The sequence below is a fragment of the Lottia gigantea genome (assembly GCF_000327385.1).
Source record: "Lottia gigantea unplaced genomic scaffold LOTGIsca_20, whole genome shotgun sequence".
Taxonomy (NCBI): Eukaryota; Metazoa; Mollusca; class Gastropoda; family Lottiidae; genus Lottia; species Lottia gigantea.
Window position 1 is genome coordinate 1,766,385 of NW_008708401.1, and position 6,645 is coordinate 1,773,029.

Consider the following 6,645-nt stretch of genomic DNA (forward strand, 5'->3'; position numbering starts at 1 on the left):
ATATCGTATTGATGATAAGAATCTGGATCTAATGAAAATAAATGTCTTTTCTCGACTATAGTTTATTAATGTTTTGGTCCCTATGCGAGGAAGTGTGCAGTGGCGCTTGTTAGAGCAGCATCGACAACATACTCGGCTCATGATCTAAAGACCATACCCCATTGCCACTCCGGATGTATTACTTGTCAAACAATCAAGTCTTGACAACAGCTGAAAGTAAATAATTTGAAGAAGAGTTACCAATCTCGGCTGAAATAAAATTAGTTAGCAGGAATAGGTGATTTATTTGGCTGGTCTTACTAATTACACGACAGTTTCAACATTACTTTATCTTCTTCGTCTATGACGTCAGTGGTTCACAACAGAAATTGAACCTGGAGCATCATTGAGAATCAGTGTCAATCTCGAATCAACACAGTTTGACACCGTGTGATCGTTCGCTATTTCGTTCAAGTATTGGGTACTTAAGAGAGGCTATATAATTGAATTGGATCAAAACACAATAGATTGATAAGAGTAATATGTCGTATTGAACAGTGTGTAACTGGGCTAATGAAGACAGGCTTGAGCGAACATGCATGTTTTTTGTCATCATGGTATTCCCAAGGTGTACGAGTCAGTTTCGACATCTTACTCAAGATTTAGTCTTCTATTAGACTCACCGACTAGTATATCCTTTTTCGGAAATGATCGCTTATTAGTCAGATTTAGAAATTGGGTAGCCCAGTAGTGTTTCTTTTGAGAGTAGTGAGCTACCTCACAATTCCTGGACTGAATACAATTCTTAAATGGAAAAAAGTAAATGTAAATCTGTTCTAAAAATAGATACTGCACCATCAGATGCATGTGTACTATATAACCTCTATCCAAATGAATTGTTCGAGCAAGAAAAAGGAGTTGAACGTCCCGAGATCAAAAGTACGAATTCCGCTTTTAGTCAGAATTGGAACATGTTTGTTATGAAGAAAATGTTTCGTTGTGTAATTTTGCTCAAACTGAAAATTAGGTCTGGTAAATTCTTTTTACTCGACTTTTTCGAATAATAGAAAATTGTTCGCATTGATGTATAGACACATTTTTTTTATGTGAAGTCGAACATACCCCATACTGTTTAATATACCATTCTCATGTATACCACGGTGAAAGTACCTCTGTTATTTTATGAATACTATATGTACAGTTAGACTTTAATCTGATTAATACAAACAGGTTAATTACCTTCCAGTATTAATTAAATACAAACACTAACACTTAAAACACAATTCCACAAAATTTGACTATCAGCCAAGTTCAAAGCTATCATCACACCGAATACAATTTCAGCAAATTCACAAAAAGAGAGGACCAGTTATTCATAACTTATTTCATTGTCTTCACCGTTTACGCGAACCTCGTTTTATCACAAATCTTTACTTTGTGACTGACCTGTATGTGGAAAGGGTAAAAGGGGGAAGAGGAAATCTCTATGATGACTTCATCGAACTAGTTGAATGTTCCTGTCAATTGGATTATCAATATTTTAAAAATAAGAGTGTTAACCAGCCTTGATTTTGAAACCTAGTTAAGGCGATACATGTCGAGAACAGAACCTTCATTAACCCTCGAGTGCCAATTAAGACAGGGAAACAAATTGCTTCTGCTGATGATTTGTCGAGTCGATTGTTAATTCAACACAATAGCTAAGCAGATTATTCAAATCGTAAAGAAATGTTTTTATGGTACGAAAACTACTGATGGCGTTAACTGTGGCGATATCACATCCGTATATTCCGTTCCAGAAACAGATAGGGCCAGATTCTCGGGCTACCTTGACATTTGGAAATGTATAGTAGACTTATGTTGCTGTACTGTCGAGATGCCCCTTGTAACTGCAATGCTTCGCCTTCTTTAATAGAGTAGAAAAGTAGGACACAAAACTCCAATTCCAATTCTTATTTCAAACGCAAACTATTTTTATATGAATGTTTATCAAACCAACACAGAATTAAACGTCAATCAATCAAATATTTATTTATCTTGAGTTTGTTATTCGGTTTCTGCCACGATTGTATATTTCTAGAAATTCAGTTAGTTTTCCATAATAACAAGATGTACGAATAAACACATATTGTGCATAAACAAGAATAGTGTATTTTCAAGGATAGACGGTGTTTTAATTAAATCTACATATCGTACGCACGTGGCATGCCCATGCCCCTTACGTTACCTGAAGTAGCTTAATGGCTATCTCTGTTTTCTGGAAACCAAGATGCTTATGAAGCTGAAGCAGTTGTGGAGTAGAAGAAATGGTATGTGGGACCATGTATGTCGAACGCGCAAGGTCATGTTCCTTTAGCAATGATAAGACAACCTTTCCGTTGGGCTTGTGATCCTATAATCTCCTCATTAAGTTGATTGGTAGAGAGTTTTCTTCTCTACCAATTAGATTCCTTCAAACAAATTATTGCGGGAAAATGTTTGAATAACCAGACAAAAAATTTTAGTAACAAATTTGCTTTCTGATAATTGAGTCTCAAAGTTCACGGTTGAGTTTAAAACAGCTATTAGATAGTTTTCAGAAGACAAATGAAAAGAATATCTTTACAACAGAATATTCATATCTAATTGAAATATCATGCTAATCAATGATTCGGCAAAGCGAGTACGACTACACGAATGAATTGTGTCGCCATTACCGGAAAAATCCCACGTGGAAACTTTGAAAATTGCTAAAGATGGACAGAGGTGTTAGAATGCTTTGAAATGTTTTTGAATATTAAGTACATGTATACGTGTTGAAAACTTTCTGAGAGCAACGGATAGATTAAACAACCTACCGTTGCTTAAGGAAAATGGCACTAGATATGTCGCTGGCGTTATCTCAACATATGACCCTCTAGTGTGTTCTCTGGCAACCAAGATGCGCATTTAGCCGAGTCCTTCAGAAAGCAATACCTTACCGTCGGGTTCGTGACGTTGCACTAGTTAAAAAGTCGTTTTAGTCGTGGTGATACACTCCGAAAGTGTGGCCTACATATTTAGCATAGGACACAGTTTTATAAATTGTCTTTCTCCAGTAACATTTTGATTTAACGACACCTCAAAACATCCTTATTGTAGGTGTTGCTATTAATGGCTTTGTAATGTAGTTGGACTATATTATTTATGAGCTGCAGTGTAAAACCGGCCAAGTTGTTAATAGCCAGTTTAAAGATTGGCATGGCCCAACTCTACCATCAATAATACAACTTTATCGACCAGCTACGTTCATTTTCTTTTCATGTAGGTCTTTAACACTAGATCATAAAGTTATATAGATTATATTTTTATATTCGAACCAATAATGAGCAACAATCGCGGATACTAGTAGGAAACGTCCAAACATCATGCAAAACAACTACCATTTATTGTTTTACATTTACGAGGTATGGTTACCGGTGCGTTGTGCGATTCGAGATTATGGATGTAGGAGACATAAGAGGAAGCAAATTCTCAACGAAATGCCGGACAAGATTTGCTTTTTCGGTTTTCTAGTGTTTCGACAATCCTGCACAGGTCACCATGATTCGTCTCCTAACCCTCCTCAAATCGAAACCCATCGTCAAACTCTTCGTCAACCTAGAAAGTCTGTTATGCACTAAGATGTGGTTTTAAGACGAGTAACACTGTGCCAAAAATATCAACTATAAACGTGGAATTTACCACTTACTTACTAGATAAAATTAATTGAAATTATCTTACTAACTCTGGCAAACACCCATGATGTCATAGTCCGCCTGTACATTTTAAAACCCACTTCACGGTAAGAAGTCCATCATTGGAGTTTGTACCCAGAAAAAGATGCTGCCCCGTCTTTGCTTCCTCCTTTCCTACCCCACCTTTCCAATTTCTTACCATTGTACATAGTGAAAGATTTACTTGTGAACCTCGTGGCGATTCGGTGGCCTCTCAGCTAATGGTACATAGAAACGCTATTGAAATTTGTACAATGTGTGGAAAATTTCTTTGACAGTACTTAAAGTGCAAAAGAGACAAATATAAAATTATAAGAACCTCTAATTTTTATGTAAATTCGAAAGGGAAAAGCTCAAAAAATTTTAGATCAAAAGTTTTAGATTTATATAAAAACGTAAAGTCACCCGTGACTTATTAGACTTACCATTGATTTTACTAGAAAGCTATTGGTATGACAAGATTTCAATATTCAGTCACATGAACTCAATGTTTGATTTCGTTTTTATTGTCTACTCTTTTGTTTAAAGATTATAATCGCGCTTTTATCTCAACGATTACAATTTGTCTATGTGTAAATGTCTACAATTCCTATACTGTCAAATGAAACTGCTATTTTAGAAAAACAGTGCTTTGAGCGTAAGAAGTGTACCTCTAGATACAAGGCTTTGGATTTAACATTTCTGTTTGAAGCCTGCAAAAGACCCACGCACCAATTAGCGTCAAATTGCGTAAGTGAGTAAGGCTAGAACTCATCCCATTCTGTCGACTCATCAGGATAGCAATGTTTTTTTTAATGGGTGTTAATTGTCAAAATTGCAAAGTAAGAACCTGCAATTAACTACTAATATCGTTTAAACAGAATTTTTATAATATTTCGTGATCAGGGTATTCAGCTCGATGCTATAAAAAACTATACACGATATCACATTTTACGTTAGTTCAGTACAAAACAGAAAAAATGCTGTTTTAATGAATGGATATAACATTTACTCACAAACAATCGCTCTGTTACATAAACTTGTACAACTGTACTGTTTAATCGTGAGATTCCATTCTAGTCTCTGTGCATAAAGTTGGACTAGAGATGACGTGTATGCAGTTTAAATGATTGGATACACCAAGATAACTTCTTAACTATCCGATCATCACTCTGCTACATAAACTTGTAATTGGCTATACCACTGTTTCATCGTGAGATTCCATGCTAGTCGCTGTACATAAAGTGAAGTAGAAGACCATATTAATTATGTATGCACGTTTAATAACTGGATATAACATGGTGCTCCCAAACCATCATTCTGTTACATAAACCTGTACCACTGTTTTATCGTGTGATTTTATACTACTTGCTGAATATAAGAGTGGCTTACAAGATGATTTATATGCAGTTTTTATGAATATAAATTGTGTTCATAACTAACTGTTAAATACAAACATAACTGTTGAATACATACCTTTCTTTCTTCAAAGTTAATGTCTTAACGAAAGAGTATATTCCTTGTATTGGATGGATTATAGAAAATAACAGATTTTGTTTTAAAAATGGAATAAGCAAGGTGTATCCCTGACACATCATTCTGTTCTGTTACATCAGTGTCAAATTACAGTGTTTGAATGGTACTGTTCCCTAAATGAAGCAGTTGTGATTAATTATTAATAACCTACTCTATATAGTTTTAATGAATTGAAAATCATACGGCGCGTTCTGAGCACTTAAAGTATAGTTCTATTACATAAACTCTATCATCGTGAGTTTGGATATTACAACACTGAGGAAAAAGGAGGGAAAGCTTATGTAACGTTGTGTATTGAATTGTAATAGTGTTTGAATTAGTTTCAAAGATCCATTGTATATTTGATCAAAAACCGAATTGCTAGTAAAGGATTGGAAACCCAAATTATAGTGGAGTCAAGAGTTCAATCAAGGTAAAAACAGTTGTTAATACTTGGTTTTCTTTCACTAATTATTTTATGTAATATGGCGGGGTCGGATGGATAAAAGATGCTCATTTAGTCTCCACTCGAGAAATACTGTGCCGGATGTCATTGGCTAAACGGGATATATTTATCCTTAGGGAACACCTGGTATTAACTTGCTCTTGAGTTTGTCAGCTCAGCATATCTTTCAGAGAGTTCGGAATAAAACCATGAAGACTACTTAACGACTTAAGAACAGAAGCCAAAAGAACACTATTCTAAAACGCATTGACCATGTTTTTGTTTTTTCATTTATTATTCATCTTCTAATCGGCATTCGTGTCTTGAGTTGACCATGAAGTTGGTAATGGGAAGTATAATGTACATCTATTTTCTCTTCGTTAAATGTACATGTACTAAAAAAAATTAATGAACCATCCCCATTTAGTCACACAGCTTATCAGAACATACGATTCATCGTGTTCACCATGTTAGTTGGTTGTACGATAGCAGTAAGTAATTTTTGCAGATAGGCTATAAATATGTTAACATTTGTATCGACAAAATGTTCGGTGTACAAACTTGTAACAACTGTCTAATGTTCAGTGTACAATATTGTGTCCACCGACAAATGTTCAGTCTACATTATTGTATTCACAGACCTATATTCAGTGTACATTATTGCATTCACAGACCTATATTCAGTGTACATTATTGTATTCACAGATCTATATTCAGTGACTGCACATTATCGTATCCAAAGACCTATATTCAGTGACTGTACATTATTGTATCCACAGACCTATATTCAGTGACTGTACATTATTGTATCCACAGACCTATATTCAGTGGCTGTACACTATTGTATCCACAGACCTATATTCAGTGACTGTACATTATTGTATCCAAAGACCTATATTCAGTGACTGTACATTATTATATCCACAGACCTATATTCAGTGACTGTACATTATTGTATCCACAGACCTATATTCAGTGACTGTATATTATTGT